The sequence below is a fragment of the Bombus flavifrons genome, chromosome 6 (assembly GCF_040668555.2).
Source record: "Bombus flavifrons isolate JBK064 chromosome 6, iyBomFlav1_principal, whole genome shotgun sequence".
In the NCBI taxonomy this organism is placed as follows: Eukaryota; Metazoa; Arthropoda; class Insecta; order Hymenoptera; family Apidae; genus Bombus; species Bombus flavifrons.
In genome coordinates this window covers 3139698-3162702 of record NC_138447.1, presented here as the reverse complement: position 1 = coordinate 3162702, position 23005 = coordinate 3139698, and the positions used below count along the sequence as shown (strand labels likewise).

Here is a 23005-nt window from a genome sequence, read left to right as displayed (position 1 = left end):
CTCCCGTGGAATTTCCAATTAAAATCCGCTCGAAATAATTCTGCGCTTTGATTACGTGCAATTTACGTGCAGATGTTTCCCTAACTGATCCATTCAGTTTACACGCTGTCATAACTTTAAACAAACACGGCCATACTTTTATTTAAATCTCTATAGGTATTTCACGTATTCTAACCTACAATGTTTCTCTGAATCTTGTGTTGTAACTACGTAAAATATATTGAATTGCTGCAAAATTATATTCTATGGAATTCTTTATAACTTAGAATCTTCGAAAAATGTGTATTAGTGCTTGCGATGTCTACTTTACAATAATTAGTCGAATACTCTTCGTCGTATAATGATTAGGGGTCATGGAAATACGTAATTTGCATCAAGAAATGTTTAAGATATTGTAATTTCTTGTTTAAAATCATAAAGGAACTGAGTATCTAGCTTCTCTTCACTGTCGTCCGAGGGCAGCACGCGGTTCGGATGCTGAGATGTCCTATTAAAAACACCCCCCGTTTTAGAGTCGGGTTTACTAGCCCTCTTTGCATTTAATTCATTCGACGTAATTCTTTCTCGTTTTTTGTGAAGTTTTAGTTAGATTGAGAAAATACTGATACCATAATCAGGCATTTCATTCTAATTTTCTTTAATTTTATTATAATTATTATTTTCTTGCTTTTTGTTTGAAAGATGATCGCGCACATTCAATTTTTTCTTTTCGATTCGAAGGCTTCCGGAAAGGTCACTCACGCCGATGAAAGCCAAATGCGGTCAGCGTTGTCATTGTCCAGTGATCGTTATCCAGACACGCTGTGCCAACTACCACGCTCTATCTAGAATCTCAATTAATGCCACTGCTCTTATCTCGAGATCATCCTCTTGTTATCGTTCAGCCGTCACATTCTTACCGAGATTTCTTCAAATTTATCGTTTCTCCTATCGATCGACGTGTGATAGTTGCTAGTAGAAGTCCAACTGAACGTCATACCATGTTTCATTCTTACATGGCATTATTTCGAACTGTAACGATGGCGTTAATGTATTGAGTAAATTTTAGAAACATTCGTATTAATACTTGAAAATACTGAAACCAAACATCGTTTAAAAAAATTCTTGCAGACCGTTATTTATTCTTAATTATAAATGATAAATGTATTATTACAACAATTACTGCAATTTCAAGACTTAAATTGAGCAGTAAAGTGGAGTCGATTTTTTCTTAGATATCTTTATATTCTAGAAATAGTATCTTTACATTCTTCAGTATACGTATTCCTTGAATAATTATGGAATCCTTATTACTCTCCTTGACCAAATTCATTTAAGAAATTAAATATTTCTGACAGTTTAATTAGAAGTCATTTCACCTGCCACTGTTTCCACAAAACTATGGGAACGAACGAATCTTGCATTACACTTGCAGCCGTCGAACGAAGCCCTGCGGATTCCATCCGCTAAACAATAGGGCATCGATAACCTGAAAGCGGAGAGAGCGTCTAACGGGTCGAACACGAGTCCGGTTCACTGAATGGAACTAATAACTGAATAACCGACAAAAATCGCTGCCGGCTATTCGCCTTCATTTTGGCAGTCATTTTCGCGTGCACAATAACCGACAGACCCGGGCCGATTACTCCAACTTCATTCTCCTGTTTTTCCGTTCTCATTGCGGAATTCGATATGTCGTATTCGTTAGTTTATGAAACTCATCGACATTGAGTTGGTCAAGATTGCTGTTTATTTATATTTTGAAATTTTGTACAACATAGAAGATAGAAATAACGGCGTGGACTGTTTGTTATGCTGCAACTATGATGTAATGTCGAGGAAAATAAAAAATATATGATTCGTTCAAAATTTAAAACAAAGTTGGTTTTGGGTTTTTGAGTAAAGTTTCGAGAAATTTCGAAGATGCTACAATATATTTGCTTTATATTATAATATTCTAGGATATAGGAATCTTTTTATTTGTAAATCTGTAATTATGTTAGATCCTGTAAAAAATAATATGTCCAGATATTTCCAGATGATAGCCTATATTACCTATAAACTATAAATATATATATGAAGATGAAACTTTATACCGTTCATCGTGGATCTGTTGCTATCGACATGACATAGTTTATCGTCCAGAACTAGTTTCAAAATTCATGGCTAGAATCCTCGTACTCGTCTCATTAGGAATCTCAATATCGAAACTCAGCACAGATTCAACATCTACTTTGTATGCGTATTGTATACGATTATACGATTATAAATTTTATGGTAAAATATATTTGAAATGGACGATCACGCGCAATATTTTAATTTTCAAGGAAAGCTAACGATAACGTATCAAAATGATCGGTGAAATTCGATCCCTGGGATCCGGATCCTTTTGCGATCTCTGACAATTCCGCGTAGGGATCAACCGCGTTGAATCAAGGTACATACAGGTCCGCGTCCCAAAACAGCGTTCGCTGCGGTCGAGTCTATGAGATTGAACTTAAACCTAACCTTGCATACGTTGGTCTGTGTGCGGAAACTTTGGTCGGGAAACTTGCTGGAAACCTTGGAAACTTCGATCCACGGGGGTAGCCGTAATTAAGACGTCTCGAAGAAAATCCCGCGAACTCCGACTCACGGTGATCGTGCGTTTCGCGGTCATGTTTTACCTTAGATCGAAACCTGTTTGTCTGATTAATCGGGGGAACGATCGAGAACAGGCAAATTTTACTATAACGCGACCATAAATCTGACGATGGTCAAGCTGGAGGTGTCGTAACCTCTCGACATAGGTTCGTGGAAAATCCGTGTACGTGTGCGTGCATGCTCGTTCACTATTCGTTTGGCGATCGATTCCTCGACGACGAGCGTTAATCTTCGGTCAAGTGACGAGCAAACACACGAGTTAGCTAATGGGAGATGGCAGATCGGCGTGCGTGCGTGCCTACGTTCTAACGTATTGCCGGGCTTTCCTGGAAATTTATATTCTCGTTGGCAGATAAGGCACACTTGCTATCTGGCCCATGTGGCGTCGACGTCGCGGCTAAACTGGACGAGGGTGGAACGGAACGCCGATCTCCCTGCCACCCCTTCACAAAATGTTTGTTCTATGGTATCGCAGATTCTGCTGAGTCTCGAGAAAGGGAAATGATTTTCTACTAATCTACTCCTGGTATCCTTGGCTTCGCCACCCCTCGGCTCGATTACAAGATCGGTTTGCTAGCTTGACGAGATAATGGATAAAATGTCGGTTCGCTGTTTTTGTCGTTCCAATGAAATTTGTAGAGCGTTAGCAGATTAGAGAATATGATTGTTTCATGGATGCTTATTTATAATACTAGCGTGTTGTACGAGGAATGTATAAGTTTGGTTTGATTATTCGTTGACATATTCTACTAAATTCGCGTTTAATTTAATATGTATTTAATTTTATGATTATTATTACATTTTATGAATGCCTCGCGTTATTTTTCATTCTCGAAGAACAGCATTTAATAAAACTTTCTGATACTTTCTCGAATAAGAATGTTACAAATACAGTCATCCCGTCTAAAAAACAACAAACTTTTCATCGAAAACATTTTTATCATAAACTTTTTTGCGTTTCCGTTACAAAGACAGATCAAATGTTCTACGCATTTTTTAACAATTGCACATCTCTAATCTGTATCTCACGATCAATCCCCAACAGGATCCTTAATGAGTCCAACACGCATTGATCGACTCGGTATGACCACAGAGGATTTCGCGGGTTCCTTTCAGGGTTTATCAATATCGCGAGGGGTTAATTGATCAAGTCCCTTTCGTCGTAGCCATATCTCTGACGAAGGGCTGACGTCACCTAGTCCATAGCACACGGTCCTGGCGATCCTGATTAGCATTAACGATTCATAGACCCGGGACTAACTAGGGTCGTCCTACGACCTCTCGCCATCTTCTCCACTTCCTTCTCGTCTTCCTACATGTCTACCTACCGCAAGTTATCACGCCTGTCGACAAGGAGGTTATCTTTCGCGTTCGATGATCGCTGAATTTACATAATGTTTGTCGAGCGTGAAGTATTCGTAAACCACGCTTTAAGTGAATTCGATGATAAAAGACTCGAGATCTAAAAGACTATATGATATTCGAGTTATTATCAAGAATCAGATATGTAAGGATTTGAAATTATCGTGATCTGAGGCTACAAGATCACTGGTTCTCTATACGGTTGGATAACCAATCACCATTGACATTGAAGAGTTTGGAAGGAAGCCAGGACACATACCCACTGTAATCAAGGTCTTACGTATTAAGACTAAGAAGTTCTGTAAAATATTTGTTTCTAAGTAGTTAGTAAGCTAGATACCAGCTGAAAAACAAGTCTGAATTATTCTCTTGTATAAGCCGTATAAATTATGTCATATATCGACAAGACCAAAGTTTCATGCTACAATTTACGAATTTACATTCACTCAAACATTCTACAATGCCTCCCAGACTACAATCTCCTGCTTCGAACTGTTATAGTCATTTCACTAAACCTTGACGAACTACGCCAACTCGACCCACGTGAACTCGACTCAGAATTAAGGAATCTTCGCAGAATGGACACGGTGACATGTAATTTCGGCAGAGTAAATTCGCAATACGCGTGAAACACGTTAGCGCGTCTTTCAATGGGAGAACGAACGTTCACACGGCACAGGCTGCGGTTATTACGAAAGGACAGGACTCGGGGTCTTTCGATGTCCTGCAACGTTCGCAGGCCGATCTCTAGGGAGGTCCTTCGAATTTTCCAGTCGACGGAGGGAAGCTTGTCGGCCAAGTTGCATATTACCATTTCTCGATTCGACGTGCGAGGAGAGGATGCCGGCGTCGGTGCGTAGGCACACGCACACAAACCCTCTTTCGCTATTTGTCCTGTACATCGGCGTTAGTCCCTGTGGCATTAGACAAGGGTATCGGGGATGCTCGGGGGTGCTGCTCGTTGTGATTGGTGTGGGTCCGACTGACCATTTGAATACACGGCACTGTAATCACGACTGCGCCACCTCACTCTTTCTCTCTCTCTGTCTCCCCTCGTACTTCCTCTCTTTCTCTTTCCACCAAACCTCACACTCCTCACACTCCTTCAGGCTTGACACTCTCTTTGCCTATCGCATAGTCATCGCGCCTTCTCACCCCCATGTCACGCGCCTCACTGTCCGGGGAATACCTCCAGATTGCTACCATCGCCCGACATCCTCTCTATTCGTTTCCATCGTCGCCTCGTCGGACCTTCGCGACGATATCGCGAGGATTCCCACTGTGACTCTTGCTTCAAGCTGGATCCATACAAGCATCCACGATGACCGACACTTTTCTGTGGTTTTTTGCCACCAGATATCGATGCTTCCCTGATGGTCATTGGTGCTTGCCGTTTTATTATTGTCCATGCAGACATATAGACTACCTGTTTTAGGGAGATGGAGGTGATGGAGAGGTTTTAAAAGTTCATAATTTTACATGTACTTTGTATTATTTCTTTAAATTTTAAAGTCTCTTTATTCTAATCTTCGATTGTAGTAGTTCGATTATGAACAGATTGAGCTCGTAAAATCTCAAAACAAAAAAGAAGAATAGTAACGAATATATTTAATAGGGTAATAAAAATCCTAACTCGAATGTCGAAGAATACTCAATTCTACTGTGGCGAGAACAATCGTACAAGCGGGCGCGGAATATTCTCATCCGTCCCAGAAAGGAAATTATCCAGGAGACGTCTCGTTGGATTTCTCTCGTTACCGCGTCATTCCGGATGTGAAAATGCTCGCGTAACCGGTTCTGAATTTGCATGTTCGTCGCTCGGAGGCAGTGGGATAGGTTGTCGAGGAAGCATGGCTGACTCGTAGCATCCTTGCCACCAGCATCACTATCGCCAAAAACCGTTTCACATCCATTTTAATCGATTCCTCCCATGCGACGAAGGAAGACACTTGTGTCCAACGAAGAGTAAGACATGCGTTCAAAGACCAGAACCCGAAGAATGGATGAGGATAGATGCAGTGTCTAGCGTTACTGTCGCTGTAACACTTACTACTACACCGCTAGGAGAAACGAAGAGAAACGCGAAGGGAAATAGGGGGACGTAGAAGGGACGAAAAGGAAAGAAGAGACAGGTAGTTGTGGGAGCTGAATTCGAGCAGGGCGATACGACAGGACGTGGTTGAATGTGTAAACGTTGCACTTCCACATTCGCGAGCACGTCATGTAGACCGGCTACTTTGCCTAAACATTTGCTCGGTGCTTCATCTGCTAGGAGCCTAACCCTTCGCTATTTCATTAAATTAGAAGGAGGCTGGCTGGTTGGTCGGTTCGCTGGCTGACAGTCTGCCTCAGACCTGTACGTTGCTGGTGGTCTTCTCTCGTCTCTATCCTTCTCTTCAGTATCCGCGAAACCGCTGGAAACTTTCGCTTTTACCGTCATTTTATAATTCATGGCGTCGTCCTGTCGCTCGTATGTAATGCGGGTCGCCTTTCGTAACGTGTCGTGCCGTTGAGTAAAGAGGGTTGTATTCTCCTCTCTCTTTCCTTCGGCGTTTTTCCCTCTCTAGCATGAAAGCGTGTTGTGTGTTTCTCTTGCTTGGCGTGCCGCTATTGCTGCCATAGCTGCGCTTTCGTGCACCGTACGCGCGCTTCGCAACCCGCTCGAGCAAACGGAAAGGTAAATCATGCATTTTATTATCGGCTACGGGGGATCCCCGAGAACTGGTGCTCGTTACAGAACCTAAACCGTTAGTTGCTCTTCTGTATCTCTCTTTCTCCTCCTTTCGCCTCTCACACGCTCTGTGATGTGGGGAATGAGATGCCACCAGGGAAAGTGTAACGCGTTGGGCTGACACATATTTGTCTTGATGCCGTTCAAACCTGCTGTGCGTATTTTTAGTATCTCCGCTTCCTGTCTTGTCGATAACGCTACCTGCTGGACTCGACGTAACGGCAAACCGAAGAACGGGGTGAATCGTTAGTCCGCTTTGAACGGGTCGGTTGTAGGAATTCTGATTCGTTCGGTGCTGCGTAGAAACCGGGAATCGTTAAGGTATTAGTCGATAATTCTAATACGATATTGTACTGAATATTTTCGATGCATGTCGAGTTTGTTCGGTGCACCAATTTTTAATTTTACTAGTCATTTATCCTCGTGTACGATGTACATATAATAGTTTCCTCCTGTTGCGTTTACGTAGATATCCTTATTTCAGTTTTTCTATTATTTTATATAGTGAAAGTATTGTAGATTTTATAAATAAGATTTTAAAAAGCAAGACCCTATGCCACTGAAAGAGTTAAAGGTGTTCAACCTATAAAATAGAAAATATGGGTCACGAAGTTATATAACTTTAAACCTGAATTTAATTCTTGATGGATAGTTCAACAGATTCAACATAACATTACTAGGAACATATATTGTTGCATGCTTAATGTCGTAACCGGAATAAATCCGAAGTTCTACCCCATTACATCTAAGCATGCTGCCCCTACCCTATCTTTGCATCAGTATAATACTATGCCGCGCTGCCTGCTCCATGCGATCCACGTTCGTCTTCTCTTTCTCTTCTCCGCCATAAAGCGTCCCTTGGCCTCTCCCCTTGATTATTTTCCATAGGCGTAAAGCCTAATTAAAATGCATCTTTTGCGATCCTAGATCGATCATTGGTCCAGCTTCTGTTCACTTATACGTCCTTGTATAATTTATCGTCATAGTTTTGTTAACATGATTTCAAAATGTTCAATAAGTACGCAAGTACGGTACCCTGTATACATGATAATTATTATTTTGAAAAGATTTAAGAAAATATTATATGCAGAGTATATTACGTAAAGTAGAACTAAAATATGTTCTTTTACTTGAAATGAAAGAGTAATGAATAAGAATATACCTTTAGGAGTTAGGTATTATTTATTAAATGTTTTGAATTTTGTAGTAAACTCGAAGTTACTGAATATTTTCTATTTTCATAGCAAGCTCGAAGCATTGTATATTCAAAGATCCTGCACCCTTCCAAGAAGTTTAACGCCGATCCTCATTGTCTTAGAGACGGGCGTTACGCCAATGCCGAAGGGTTGAGATCGACCGTTGGCGGGTGTCTCCTCTCTTTATCTCCTTGCACAGATTTTAATATAAATTATAATCTAATGTCGTTTCTTAATACCTTTCCATCCCCCGCTCTACGTCGTTCTTCCTACCCCAAAACGGCAGGGTCATTATTAGGGATTTCTCATTACGCGATCAATCATTCCCAGGGATCGCGGACCTAATTTCTTGCGTCAATTAATATCGTGATGCCGAGCATCGATAGAAGACCGTCGACAGTCCTTTTCTTACCCTTCGATCTCGTCATCCCTTATCCCTATAATATTCCAGAATCGCCTTAACGATATGCGACAGTTATTCTTGTCGGACATTTTCGACATTATTTATTTTGATGTCTGTCTTTCTTGGTATGCTAATCTGAATTCCTCGTTGATAGGTTTAATATTTGATAGAATATTTGATGTGCCAATTGAAATGTTCGTGCAACGTGGTGACAACTCTCCCCTGTGTATGTTCATTTTAATAATATTAAAGTAAGGATTGATGAAAAGAAACAAAAAACAGAGCTTCAAAGAAAGTATGATTCTTTTTTCAAAAAATTCTTATTATCTACAAAATAGATTCAATCATCACTTGTAATCTTTATGATCATTATATTAAAAACCTAACGTATATCTTTTAAAACAAGATCTTTTCCCATTTTGCTAATTGTATCAATTAACTCATCGATTCATATAAGCCGTTCATTTAAAACGTTTTTTCTTATCAATTGAAATGTAAACCTCGATCTCAAAACATCACCTTCTAGAAAGCTTTCCTTTTACCACAAAATCTACAGTGATGTTGGTTCTTGAGACAAAGGAAAAATTTCCGAATGGAGATCTGCGAGTTTGATTTCCCGAAGAACTTCTTCGACGCCTGAAGGCGATAGAAAGGATGGCCAAAGATAGAAAACAAATCTATGGATCTATATCTCGGACCAGCAGGGATCATCGTTCTCTCCCCCGCGATAGGTATATGGAGGATAGATATATGCTTTCTCTGCGCCTCTATCTCTCTCCGTTTCTTTTGTCTCTGGTGTTTACACTAGTAGCCAACGCTATGAGTTCCCGTATTTACGTACAAATACGTATGGATACCTACACGTGTCGTTTGTGTTTGCCTTCTTATATCTAGCCATATTTCGTCTTGTCTGGTAGCCAACCTCGAGAGTTCACTGGAAATGATCCTCGAAAATTGGATCAGCCGCTTCCTTATAAAATTTCGAATTCCGATTCCTTGCCTTTCGTGAATGCTCTTATATTTTTACAAAATGCTACTGGCTTTCGGTTATCCCGTACTGCTGCATTTGTGATAATTATATATTTAATCTCTCGATGTCTGGTGTTTTAGGAAAGGGAGTAAAAATGTTGTATATGGTAAGAGTGAGATCATCGAAAGGATAATTTTTAAATGTACCTTTCTTAAATTATCTTTAAATTATCAACATGCAATGATTATATTTTAAAAGTATTCAATCTAAGCAACAAAAGTGATATTATTTTTTATGAGCTTTGTGGTTTACCAGAAATTATTCAAACGTTTAAAACTATCTATGCGTTTAAGCCACGCGGTTGGTTTCAACAACTATGGCGCTCACGTTGGTGTTCTTTCCTCACGGACCGTTGAAATCCCGAAAAGTTGCGAGAAGTATTAACCTAGATCGTTAAGTACGACGGTGAAACTGTACTCGTTTCTTTTAGTTTCCAAACTACGTCGGTGTTGTCGAAGGAATTCGAATATTTCCTCGCGTGGCTGATTATGGTTCGTTTTTGTTGCTCGTGTTAAATCACAGGGAATTGCTTATAATAATTATACTGTAATCCCAGATTTGTGTAATTTGTATTTCTATAATCTTCAATGATAACAAATACAAAACGAATTACTAAAATATTATACGAAACACGTTCTATTCTTTCTGATATCAAACGCGCTATATACCAGGATAAATATTTCGACGATCGTTGAATGCCTCAAAAAGTTTCATTCCAATCCGAACCGGCAGCAATTTTTTAAAAACCAGCAGGTCTATTAATGCTCGACGGAATTGATTTCTGAGCGTTTTTGAAAAATGTATCTTCAGCTTCCCAGTGTTTCCGCGCCCCAATCGCCGAGAAAATATTGTGCATTTCACGGAATTAATTGGTCAGAGGGTTGGAACATAATACAATCGTCCACAGAAAAGGTTCGCGTATTGAATTTGGCTCATTTTTTCTATTTCGGTTTCCAAACTGCGAACGGGTACGATCGTGTTTGACCAGTGAAATTAAATTTTCCGAAGTTGCTCAGCTTGTTATTTAGAAATTGATGCAACAAAAGAGTTTAAGGAGCGTGCAACTAGCTATGTCTCTAGGCTTCCATTCGTCATTCCGGGAAGAGTGTACGCGTTTCGCTGTTCCACTCGCTCAAAGTTCGACTCATTGTAGTTCGGCTAAGTTATTCTTCAAACACAATGAGCAACTTAGCGACCTAAGTGATCTCAGAAGTTCGTAACTCGGTCCGTAGTAAATAACGCCCAAGTTAAATTCTTAACTTTGATGATAAGTTGTGGGCTACCCGTGTTGCCGGTTGCTTTCTTCTGGTCCTGCACGCACATACACACGCGCGCGCGCGCGCGCACGCACACACGCACTTTCAAGCATTTAAAGCATTATTTAAAGCATTTTCCATACTATGTAAACTAAGAATGAAGACATAGTAAGTTGTGAGTCACCAATTATCATTATAATTAATAACAAGTATTTACGAATCAAAATAAAAAAATAAATAGTACATGCCGCACTATGTATTGAGCTATTTTACTGTAGCTATGTTATCCTTTGAAGTTTGTAGATTTCTTATAAAAAAAATCTTAAAAAGTAAAGTGAGATTTCTAGAATTCTCAATACGTTTTATAAAAATAATAATAGAACAGTAGTTTAAATGAACTATTTTAAATAGAAGGAATTGTTGCAGTAGAATAAAACGTTGCGACATTTTCACCTGACATCGTCGATTCAGAAAGATAACGAAGTGTCTCACGAGAGGGTAGTAATAGACGATATGGTCAGGAGAATGAGGGGTGATCAAACTTTAGACTTTGAACTTTGTCGTTCGAGTGTCCCGGCGGTTGTTTTATTTCACTCTCGGCTATTAACATATTTCTCTTCTGCATTTTTCCTACTTTCGATCAGCGTTTGCATAATTGTACGTCCACAACCGGTGCTTATCTGCGTTTCTCTACGAGAAAGTCAATACACATTGGCAACCTTTTCGAATAGAATTTCAGATGATTATGAGGAGAAATTTTCCTACACGAAACTCTCTGTTAATACAGTAGAAACTAGAAAAATCTGATTCTAAACAAAGTTCTTATACAAAATTCTGATTCTTTTTCTCCAAATTTATTTATCTTCGATCCACATAAAATCGATCGAACATCGTTTCCATCGTTCTTTCATCGGTGTCTCTGATTCTCCAAAAAACTAAACAAAACTGGTGAACAATTCTCATTTCCATTGGTCGACACATTGCCTCGTCGTTTCTATACTTCCATGGAAATCTTTTCCCTGTGGCGTTGTCTACCGGGTAATTTCGCGAGCAGGGACGTTTATTGCTCGTGATAGCTGAGAACGTAGCGACAATAAGAACAAAAAGAAAAGCTTCCAAAAACAAAAAGGGACAAGAGCAAAGCCAGAAAAAGAGAGACAGAGAGACAGTGAAAGAGGTAGATGAGGGAACGGGCAGGCGGTAGCGGATGGTAAAAGAAGCAAAAGGAGGAGGAAAAACGCGGTTGGCGAGCAGGGAAGCTCTTTCGAGGCAGCCACGGTCGAGAGAAGAGAGGTTTTTCCTCAGGGCGCGCGCACGTATGACCACGACCACCTACGACGACGACGACGTCGACGGCAACAACGGCAAAAAGTTACAGGAAAGTAAGCCTACCGTGGGAGGCGTGGATCGTGGAGCTTTTCCCCGTGCTACCTCCCGGAAAGTTGCTCGTCGAGCTTTCCAGAGTGGGGAACAGGAAGCACGCGTGCGCGAATCAGACGAGTAGAGAGTGACAAGGTTCAGAGATACCGAGCGACCGAGATAAAGAGAGGGATGGAAAACCCGTAGAATTTCGTGGCTAGGATGGCCGCGCGGGGAGGAACATCGGGAATCGCTGGGGCAAGACTTCAGCACTCCTCCTCGAAGATCGAGGATGCGAGCACGCTGTTCTAGAGGAACTCGCTCGTTTTTCTAGAGGAACGTACTGATTTTCCTTTAAAAATCTATCGATGAATCCTTCTTTCTTTCCTGTATTTAAAGATTGTCTTATATTGAAAGAGATTGTACGCTGAATGTATGTTTGAAACGTTGAATGCTTTAAAAATGGAATTGCATTTGTTACGACGTATAGGGTAGATTTTATGGTCGATTTGATGGGATTGGGTGGAAAGTTTAGATATAATGGTAATTGATGTTAATTAGTGTGCTCTATCGTTCGACTGTGATAATAGGGAACGTTTCTTCAAGTCATTAACGTTTCACGTGGAAGAGATTCGGCTTTGGAAGTTTCTCGTTCGACTTCTTCTTTTTCCTTCGTAGTTATTAGGAAGTTCGTCCTGTTGGGAAGTAGTGGTATAATCGGTGGTAGAGGATGTCTGACCAGCTGTGGCTGCATTTTCGACTGTTAATACTGTTAAAGAACTTGATTGAATTAAGATTATGCAATGGTTCCAGGTGAAAGTAGTAAGCTTATTAATGATGCTCCTGGATGGATCGTAAATAATAAGATCTTAAATTTATTAATATTTGAGGATGAACGTTATTTCTCCTCTTATATTTTAAAATTAGTAACAAGAAAGTTATACACAACTTCGAAAAACGCGATGCTTCTTGATAAATGATATTAAAAAAAATATTAATTTATTCTTAATTTTAGATTCGTTCTATGCTTGATCTTTACTTAAGAAAACTTACTGCAACATTTCCAACGATTATGCGAGGGTTAAAGGTAATTAGCAGAAATATGAGGAGCGCGACTGCTTATGGCGTGTAAATACTAATCGTATCTCTTAATGACGAGGCAAAACGAAGGAGGAATTTAAATGTCTTTAATGTTCAGCCTTTCACGCGTTGAATATAGAACATTCTTAAACGTTGTACCAAACTCGCCTGACACGTGTTCGGAATGTCGTGAACTAGTTCTCGATTCGAATTTTCTATGTAATTGAGTTTTATATTTCGCGAATGATTTTAATAATTTCCTATTAACAACTTGCTCGAAGTTTGTTCAACAAGTGTTGCGAATATTCAAAGGTGTGTTGATACCTCGAAGTATTTTTTTCACAAAGAATGTGATATTTGCTGATATAAAATGCGATATTAATTTATCATATTTTCTTCTTGAACTTTAAGAATAGTTTCTTTTATCTTATTACTTGTTTCCTTCGATTTAGAAGTAAGTTAAATTTAGTCAATTTTAGAACATCTATTATTTCTGAGATAATAGCTTTATGAAGATAGTATTACGATGATAGAATTACCCGTATTTCTGATATTTCAGTGATACCGCAATTACATATAACTAGAATACATATATGAATAATATATATAGAAAACATAAAATATTAATATACAAAAATATTTTCAAAAAGCAGACAATGACACAGATAAAACACAGATGATGAATTTTAGAGTGAGAAACAAGGATTCATAGAAAATCCACATTTTGTTCCAATTAACCATGTTGGCTTACCGTAGAACACCTTACGAGGGCATTTTTGGATCAAAGACCGCCATTCCTTAACTCATATAATTTCCTCTTCGTTTATCTCCGGTAATAGATCTCGTATTTCCGCCTTCCTTGCGATTTTACATTTCCCCGTGTAAATTTTCCCGTTGATTTTCAATTTTAACCTCCGTCTACGCAATCCTCTCGTGTTCGGCTGCAGTTTCACCGCGAACTTTCGAAGGAAGTTGGAAGAAGTAGAAGTTGCCAACAGTTGGTGAGAAGAAGGACGGAAAAGAAGACGAAGGTGAAACGACCATTTCATTGGTAGATCTTAATCCACTTAATAGATTCTAAATGAAGCAGTTCTGATCTGGCAGGACAGGACTGCTCCTTAAGCGGTGGAATAAAAATTTGTCGTGCAGAATGCATGGACGTGCTTCAGTCGATGTTGCTTCGTAACATTGTGTTTATTTGGAAAAGAATGACGAATTCTGAAATTATAAAGATTCGCTGGATTTTTATTCTAATTTTAATTTCTTCTTCAATTTTAATATGAAGTTGAAGTCATAAATCCATAGACATCCTTTGGTCGATATTCCTTTTCTAATGAATGTGTGCTATATTAGTAACTCGAACAATTACAAGTTTTATTCTACAATCTATTATAAGCATTATAGTTTTACAAAACTTTTGCTATTTCTGACAATCACCGTGGGCAAAAAGAAATTTCTATCGATCACAGAGCGAATGGCCGAAACAGAATACCATTACGTGTAAATGTAATGCATCGGAGCAAAAGATGAAAGTACATAGAGATAATAATTTGTCTGGTTCGGCTACAAAGCGGCGCATCGTGTAAAATATGAAATTCTAAACAGACGAACCGGGACATTGGCTCGGTGTCCGTCACTGCAACACGTTGCAGCCCCCGAAATAGTCGATGCCCGTTCACGCGAGAGTCTTCTCTAACGGCATATGCAAACTACACAGACCTGGCCGATCCGTCGTTCATCGTCGCCGATAAATATTCAGTTGTGAAGAGAGGCGGTCGGAAGGAAGGAGGAAGGAAGGACGGAGGAACGCTTTCGTTGGTTCCGTTCGCTTTCTAGGATCTGTTGAAAAATGAGTTTATCCTGGATCGAGGCGGCTGGACCGGGTCAGGCGGAGCTCTCTCGGCTGCTCGGACAATTTCGAGGGAGCTGTCGTAGATACGTGCTGGTTGCTTGCTTTTGACGGTCTCTCGAGTAGCGCAGAGGGCTTGGTGTATTGGTGCAGCTTCAAGGGTGGTGGCCAAAGGGAGAGACGCATCGGTCTCCGTAGCTAATTTATGACTTCGGAGGTGAATTTTGTGCAGGAAACACATCAAAGTTCAGTAACGGTCAATGCAACCTGTGCACACATACACATACCGATAGCCGTAGACACGTATACGCGCGTGTACACATGTATAAGCAGGAAGAGAAGAAGAGAGAGAGAGAGAGAGGTTTAAAAGGAGAGAACGATGAAGAGAGGCAAGGAGAAAGAGAGGAGGGAGAAAGAGAGAGAAGCTTCACGGACGGTAAAGCAACCACGGGCCGCGCTCTAACTACGTTAAAAGTTTTAATATTAGTTTAGTCGACGGCCACGGTAGATTGAGACGTAATTCCAGGTAATACCACGGTTCTACGAGCTACTTCCAGCTAATACCGAACGAAACGCGTTCTACAAAGGACCCTCCAGCCCCCGCGCTCCTTAATCTGCATTAAACTCGACGTTCGGTAGTCCGCCTACCGTCGAGGAACGAACTGCTGTCCGCGATCATAAGGCATCTTCGGTTTCGCCACGTACGATTCCGCAAGGCTTTTGCTTTCTTTGCCGCCGGGGCTTCCCCAAGAATTCCGAATACTTGTTGGCTCTGGATGCTTCTAGTTGATGAACGCTGAAGATGTTTAGGTCTCTAAATACGGTGGCCCAAGTGAATTCTGTAATGACGAAGAAATAATTTAATATAATTTTTGTGGAATAACTTTGAGACGATGGTGCAAGTGTTGAGTAGTATTGGAAGTTGGTGTTTGTAATCAAATTTTGTCAGATTTCGGAAAGGAACCTAACTTGACAATCAGTCAAATTCTAGAAAACAATGACGTAAATATGCCGTGAAACTAGGATTGAAGATTTCCGTATTTCAGTTTCCATAGCATTCAGTTTCTTTAGCTGTAATAATAATAAGAACAGTCCGGTGTAGCAACCGACGAAGCTCACGGCCGATCCCGGTTCCTGTTTGTCCCTGAGCGGAAACAGTGAAAGCCGTTGGTTACCAGTTCTCCAGAACTTTCCATCACGCGGTTGATATTCTGGAGTGAGGTAGAAAAGGAACGACGCCGCTTCCTCCGGAGCAGAAACATTTGCTCCGAAGGAACAGAAAAAATGCACCTGCGACGGGTAATAATTTGCACCGTCCAGGCAGCCTAAGGGACAGGGCGGGCCTAAAGGGGGAGGCGAGGGTGACTGGAAAAGGAAATAACTCGGAGGTGGACCACGCGTTTTGCTTGGAAGCTCGTCTCCGTACCAGCAAAATCGTACTACGCCCTATCTTTCTCCTCCTCCCCCTCCTCCCCCTCCTCCCCCTTCTCCTGTTCCTCCACCTTTATCCGCTTCTCTGCTCCTCGTCTCTTCTTCTCTTCTCTCCACTCTCTCTTTCTGGCTATGGCCCCTGCCTCCCTTCCTCGGGAGGCGAGTCGATGCGTACGTACGAACACAAGCGAGAAAAGTTTTACTCTCACTACCACTAGCTCACGGTAACGCACATCCAACCTCCTCTTGCCTCCTCTCATCCTTTCGTTCTCTCTCTGTCCGTCGGTCGTCTCTCCTCGGTCGTCTGTGTTTCCCGGGTCTCTCCGTTTCTCTTTGGTCTCTCCTCTCCTCTAATCTAACTCCTCACGAGCGCACACAGGCGCGCAACTCCTGACGATGTAGCGACGCGGCGCGCGGCCCTCTCTCCTCACCAATACCAGCTCGAAATTCTCCTCTGGCTCCTTCCACTTCCACCTCCGTCGTCTCCTCGTTCTCCACCTCCTCTTCCTCCGACGTCCTCCTACTGACGCTGCCGCCGTTCTCTCGCTGTGTACGACCTCTCGGGGTTGCTCGTGGAAAATCGCCGCTCTTCGCCGACGTCGCGGCGCGCACCGTTTGGACTGATCTCTCGTACGGCTGGCTAACGTCGATCACGGGTCTACGTCCTTCTCTTTTCGCTATCGCGGACGCGTGTTTCCTTATCCGAATCGTTACCAACGATCCAGGATCTTATCAGTGACCGCGTTTTCACGCGTTCTTCCGGCTTCCACACGGATCTCCAGTCATCCTCGTGGTACGATCCTTCTCGCAAGCGTTGCCTGTCTTCGATCGAAATGAACGAGTAAGTACCATTTGTGGAAAGAGACATTTTTATACTTTCTTCATGTTTATTGGTATGGTAGGTTCAATTTTTGGTACTTTTGCTATTTCATACCTGGAAGACTCTTTCTGGTTGTTGAAGTGTGAATCTGTTTTAATTAAAGATTCGTTTGTTAACTGAGCACACATTAGAAAATTATCATTTTGTGGTTTTCAACGTGAAGACCAAGCTACGTGTACTATTTAAAACTTGTACGTTTTTTCTTTGATAGATAATCTCGGTTATAGTTAAACAAAATTGGTTATCCAAGTAGCACGAGTTTCACTATTTAGTAATAAGACAAAGTATCGCATAAGTTATCATTGGAATCACGCACTGCATTCACATCACGTTCCTATAATTTAGTATTAAACTGCACCACATAAATTCAAAACCATTTTTTTGCTACCACGATCCGCATCTTCAAAATCCATTTCGATAGTCCATTAGACTTATGCACCAAAGATCTCAAACACCCCTATTCCACTTGCGTATCCAAACTTGTAACATCCACCTCCGCGAAAAGTAGTATCAGCTACGTTCTCGATACCATTGTATCCATTCGGTCGGTCGCGTTCTCGTCCGCTGGTACGTTTCTCGCGATGTCAAATTCGCGTGGAATAGGCCTTCGAGTGAAATAGGCTTCTGCGTGGGCGGTGCACTTGGAATTTGATTTTCGTCAAAGTTTCCAAGGTGAACTGGTCGCACTGGCAAGTGCGCGCATCTGCAAGACTATACATACACGTAGGGGGGCCACGAGGGGGACCAGAAGGAGTAGGGGGCCACAGGAGAGGAACAGAAGCGGAGGGCGAGAGGTGCTTTGGTCCGGAACTTTGTTCTTGTTCTTGCGAAGAACTTCGACTCACCTTCTCATCTCTCTCTCTCTCTCTCTCTCTCTCGTTCTCTTTCGGCGTTGGCCCCCTTGCAGCACCCCCTCCGCCCCGCCACCTCTACGGCTCGTGCCATTGAACAAACTAGTCCGCTTCAACGATAGTTACTTCTTTCTTGTTACGCGGCTACCAAGTTTCGCACCAACGCGCCGCTCAGGAAGGTTGCGGTGAACTTGGTAGGAAGCTCGTTTCCTACGTTCACTCTCGCTCTCTTTCTCTTCCTCTTACTCTCACCGGTTTGTGTCTGGTGCTCCGTTTTCGGCCACGAAGGATCACCGGGATTCGGGGTTAACGACAGCTGGCGCGTTTCGTCCCGGTTTCCAAAGACAGGGCCGATCAAGGCCAAGTACAAAAGGACTTCTTTGGTACCCGTTCGGAGTTTCCTGCCCCGTCTTAAGTTGATTCAGCTCGAACTTAGGCTGGAGTTTCGCGTAGATACGTCACTTCCCCCGGATTCTGTTTCTCCTTCGATGGAATATGATGCTGCACGAGGTAGATGGTGACTGGTCTTTCGGGCTGCGATGAGGGTGTTTGCAGTTTCTTCGAATGCGGGATGCTTTCAACAATGTACGAAGGTTTTAGATCTTGTTCGAAAATAGTAGACAATTGTAAGAGAAATGGAGTTGGTTTTATAGAATTATTAGCTGGTATTGAGTACTTCTTTTGTACAAATTTATGTTTCTGTTTGTATATTATTATTTATGCTTTAAGAAATTTGCTTTTAATATAATGTCATTAGTTTAAGTGCTTCTTCCGTAAAGGTTATTCTATGCTATTTGATTCTTAAGTAGTACAGATTTCTAAGTACACAAACATAGTTTACGGCAAGTACCTTTTTCGATTTCATTTAGAAATATCTTTTCTACAATCACGTCACTACTATAATACCAATGACATTTTATTTCATCCTTCGATACTTATTCTCATCAACCATACAACGTACGTTTCTGTCTCTACTACTAAAAGAATTCACTTTCCTATCACTCACCGAATTTTCGAAATCACCTACGAATCGATTTTTCAAGGAACAACTTCGTCTAGCACCCACCACCAACTTTACCCCCGAATTATCACGATGCTCGGATGATTCGATCGAGAGATGATTAATTATATCAGCTTCTTAAGAATTCTTCTATCACCTTCTGCCGCGGCAAACGGGAGAGACAAAGGGGGAGAGAGAGATAGTTCCCAGAGGGAGGGGGAGAGCACGCGAGGAGAGAGAGACAGAGAGAGAGAGAGAGTTAGCTGGTAGGGGAATTGTTACCCGAAGTTTAAACTTGGTTGTCGACTGCCGTTAACAAGGTTTGCCATGGGGCTGGTTCAGTAGTGTCTAGGTCTCGGGGTGTGCCACATCTCGCGCCCATGTTCATTCCGGCGTCTTGGCTCCGTCATCGAAAGTACCGAGTACTTGTCGCGTCACACTTTTCCATTTCGTTCTTCCTGTGAAGCGTCGAAGATGTTCGTCGTCGCCGACGGTGCACGTTCGCGTCGTCGCCACTGGTGAACCAGCCTCAAGACCATTGCAATTGTGACACTATCCGTTGTGTATTTTACCTGATGTGTCAGTTTTACGTCGGTTTAAACGTGAAAGGATTACATTGAATTAATGACTTAATGGAGGAGAACGGAAGTGCTTGGTGACATATTGATGACCTAGCAGATTTGAGATGTAAGTGTCTGTTTCTTTTTTGGAAAAACAGAGCGTGTGAAAAGAATGCAGTGTTGCTTTGTGAATTGCGTTTTCGAAATTGATTTTATGTTAGATTGAGGAAACGCGATTCTGTGTAATGATCTTTAATAATATTGGAGGAATACAATACACACATACAATTCTCCCATTATCCACGATTGTTAGAATTTATACTTGTACATAGTATAATTTGTACTGAAAATTTGTACACAGACTTAGTAGATTATTTCTATATTTAACCTTTAGTTTGCACCATGTCTCTTAGCTCAATACAATTTTTTTCATTATTCATCATTGATTTTTTTCTTACCATGGCCCTTACTGCCTACTTAATACCTAGTTTTTAAACTTTATACCTTAACGTATCATCCATATACCATAAAATAGGGGATCTAGATAAATTGTAGAAAAGAACCAATTTAAGTAATTTTCGATACGTTACTAAGCAATCGTTGGAACGCGATGATCCACAAGTTTGGAAAACATTTGGCAATCTGATTTCGGCGGCAGGTTTCCTTTTGATGACACCGGTTCAAACCGTCGGATAGCTCCGAATCGGATTGCGCTCCTTTCCGAGGAATAAGGGTCGTTCTCGAGAGCGTCCGAAGATTACAGACCGTGCGGGGGGCTGAATTTAGGAGGAAGAATAGTAGTGAAGCAACCGGCGTCGGGTGAAAACTCACCCCCTGCGTGTTCGTTGATTATATCGATTCGAGGCCTACCTAACGGAATTACGTTCAGAGTGGCCCTAACCTCGCTCAACCTTAAAGGCACGACCTAAGGATCGCCGCCCAAATATTTTCTATAACCACAAGATCTCCAAAATTGAGACTTTGGAAACGTACATATTAAACATTCTGATATATAACGTAGATAAATATTCTGATGTATAACATAACTATGATTCGATCAATTTTTCTTAAAAGAAAGACGTTTAAATTTGAATGAACTATGTTCTAATACCGTATAATATTTTTCGTGAACAAATTCTTTGGCAAAGGTAGTTGTTGCTTGAAAATAAAATTATTATGATTGCAAGAGTTATTGTAGTATAGCTAATTGTTTGATTAATCGTTTTATTCCTCCTTGTTAGGTTACGCTTAGTGTTAGACGACGTTACGAAGTTCAGTGATAGTAACTTTTTACTCATTACTTCCTAATTGGTTTTGTTTGTAGCGATGATCAGTTAATCGTGGTGTGTAGTAGATGTGCATACAAATATCTTCTGAAAATTTGTTATAAAAGGAATTTATATTCTGGTGGTCTTTATCATGGTGGTTCTTTATCATTTCGTTCGATTAATAAATTGAAATCGTAGAATTAGATCATAAAAATTCACATATCGTGCAAATTATACGTTTTACTTTTACTTAATGATATTATCGACTCAATTGTACAAATTTCAACGTCAAACTTTTTATTTATTAACAACGACAACAGATGGAGCCTGCATCTGTATATATTTTAACAGAAATTCAGCATTATATTTTACTAAATTCCTATTCACTCTCGTATTCCATTTATCACCTATCATTACATCATGTTAAATCTTTAGATATCTTATTCCTTCGACAACTCAATCAAATATATATTTTCGATATCTGTTTCATATTTTTATGAACAGAAATCTTTTGAACATTTTAAAGATTTTTTGATTCCTTATCCTTTTTGAAGAAAAACTCTACCATCAAAAACTCGCATTCTTGAAGACCGCCCGATTTATTCACTCAACATTCCCACTTTAACCATCGAGTAACCGGCGTCGTGCCGCACCGGTCCATTATTCCAGCGAGTATTAGCCGTTTCTTAGGCCTTTGCACGGTAGCGTGATCCAATTTGTCGAAAAATGCGCTATCGCGACTAACTGCGAGACGGCGCGATGTAAGAAGAGGAGGCAAAACGGCAGGACGCGAATCAAGGGGTGAACATGGGGTAGTTTAAATGGGTGGGGGCGGACGGAGGACGTCGAGGGACGAGAAGTCGGGGGAGCAGGCAATTAATACGACGCGGAGGCATGCACGTCGGCTGGCAACGGCGAAGGTTCGCTTCATTAGGGCCCGAAGGTAGGTTGGAAGGGTTGATTTTTAGCTTGAAAACCCTCCCACTGCTGCCTCATTGGTTTCCAATTATCGAAATGCCGTCGCCTTAAGGCATCCTCGCCGCGCTCCCTGTCCGTCTCCTGTCCCGGATACCTTTCCACTGAGCGTTCGTCGCAAATGCGCCGTAATTTATAGTCGGAACGTGCGAATCGTTTATTCCGCTCGAAATACGATGGCTATTCGACAATAGAAACGGTATATCCGGTGGAAACGAGCGAACTTGTGAAGTCCAGTTGAGGACTTGGTTCTGTTGTTATCCAGGATCAAAATGGGAAATAGTTATTGCAAAGAAACTTGTGCTTCACAAAATTTGATATAATACTTAAAAATTTTGAAAGATGGAATGTACCTCAGAAGGTAGATGGTCCGATACTTGACGTATAATACTCAGCCCAATTTTCTTCTCGTTACGAATTCGTTTAGTAAATACCACGAGGTTCCACAATCTTTTTATTCCCTAAAAGCCGGATATTTTCAATACAATAGAAACAGTGTACTTTTAAAAAATAATTGCGTTTGACTGGCGGCACGAGAGCACTCGTAACGCTCTTTCGAGCACCTGCTCCTTATCGATCACAACAAAAATAAACGATCGTAAAAAGTAACGGCAGAAAAGACCGAGATAGGAAAAGAAGAAGAAAGGGGCGAACGAAGAGAGGATTTGGACGGCAGTTTAGCGAAGCGTTGCAATACACGGGTAAAACGTAACAGAGATTTGAGAGCGAGTAAATGCCTATCGAGCGTGCACCGTCGGTCGGCGACGGGGTTTCTTCGTTTCAGAATTTTGAAAATGCAACGGGCGAAGGGTGTTCCGCGATACGACGGAGATCCTGGGAATAAATGCCGGGAATCCTAGCCGGCGATGGTTCTCCCGGAGAACCAGTAGAAATCCTAGAATCCCCACGACACACACTAGCTTCCGCACCTGTTTTCCGGTGCATCGAAAAAGAGGCGGGCGTTCTTACGCGCGCCGACGGACAGAGCGAGCTGGTGCGAACCAGAAGAAGAAGAAGAGAGCCGACTAGAAGGTGCAGCTCGGTAAAAGAGAAGGAGGTTGAGGTGGCGGTTGCAGAGGAGGAGGAGGCGGATGAGGTGGATGACGAGGAGCAACGGCGCGGCAGCAGTAAGAGGCGAGATGAGAGGTGGAG

General features: G+C 41.5%; 1 protein-coding gene across 9 annotated transcripts in view; it reads left to right on the top strand.

Annotated features, from left to right (window-relative positions):
• LOC138181119 (box A-binding factor) overlaps positions 1-23005 on the top strand; it is a 310196-nt gene that overhangs the window by 95415 nt on the left and 191776 nt on the right. Inside the window, exon 1 of one of the 9 annotated variants that reach the window (XM_069115701.1) lies at positions 16873-17160. The exons of 7 other annotated variants lie outside the window; for them this stretch is intronic. The gene's annotated coding sequence lies outside the window, so the exon portion shown is untranslated. Of the gene's footprint in view, positions 1-16872; positions 17161-19399; positions 19738-23005 lie in introns of those variants that run through there. One more of the 9 variants, XM_069115702.1, reaches the window with a different exon arrangement.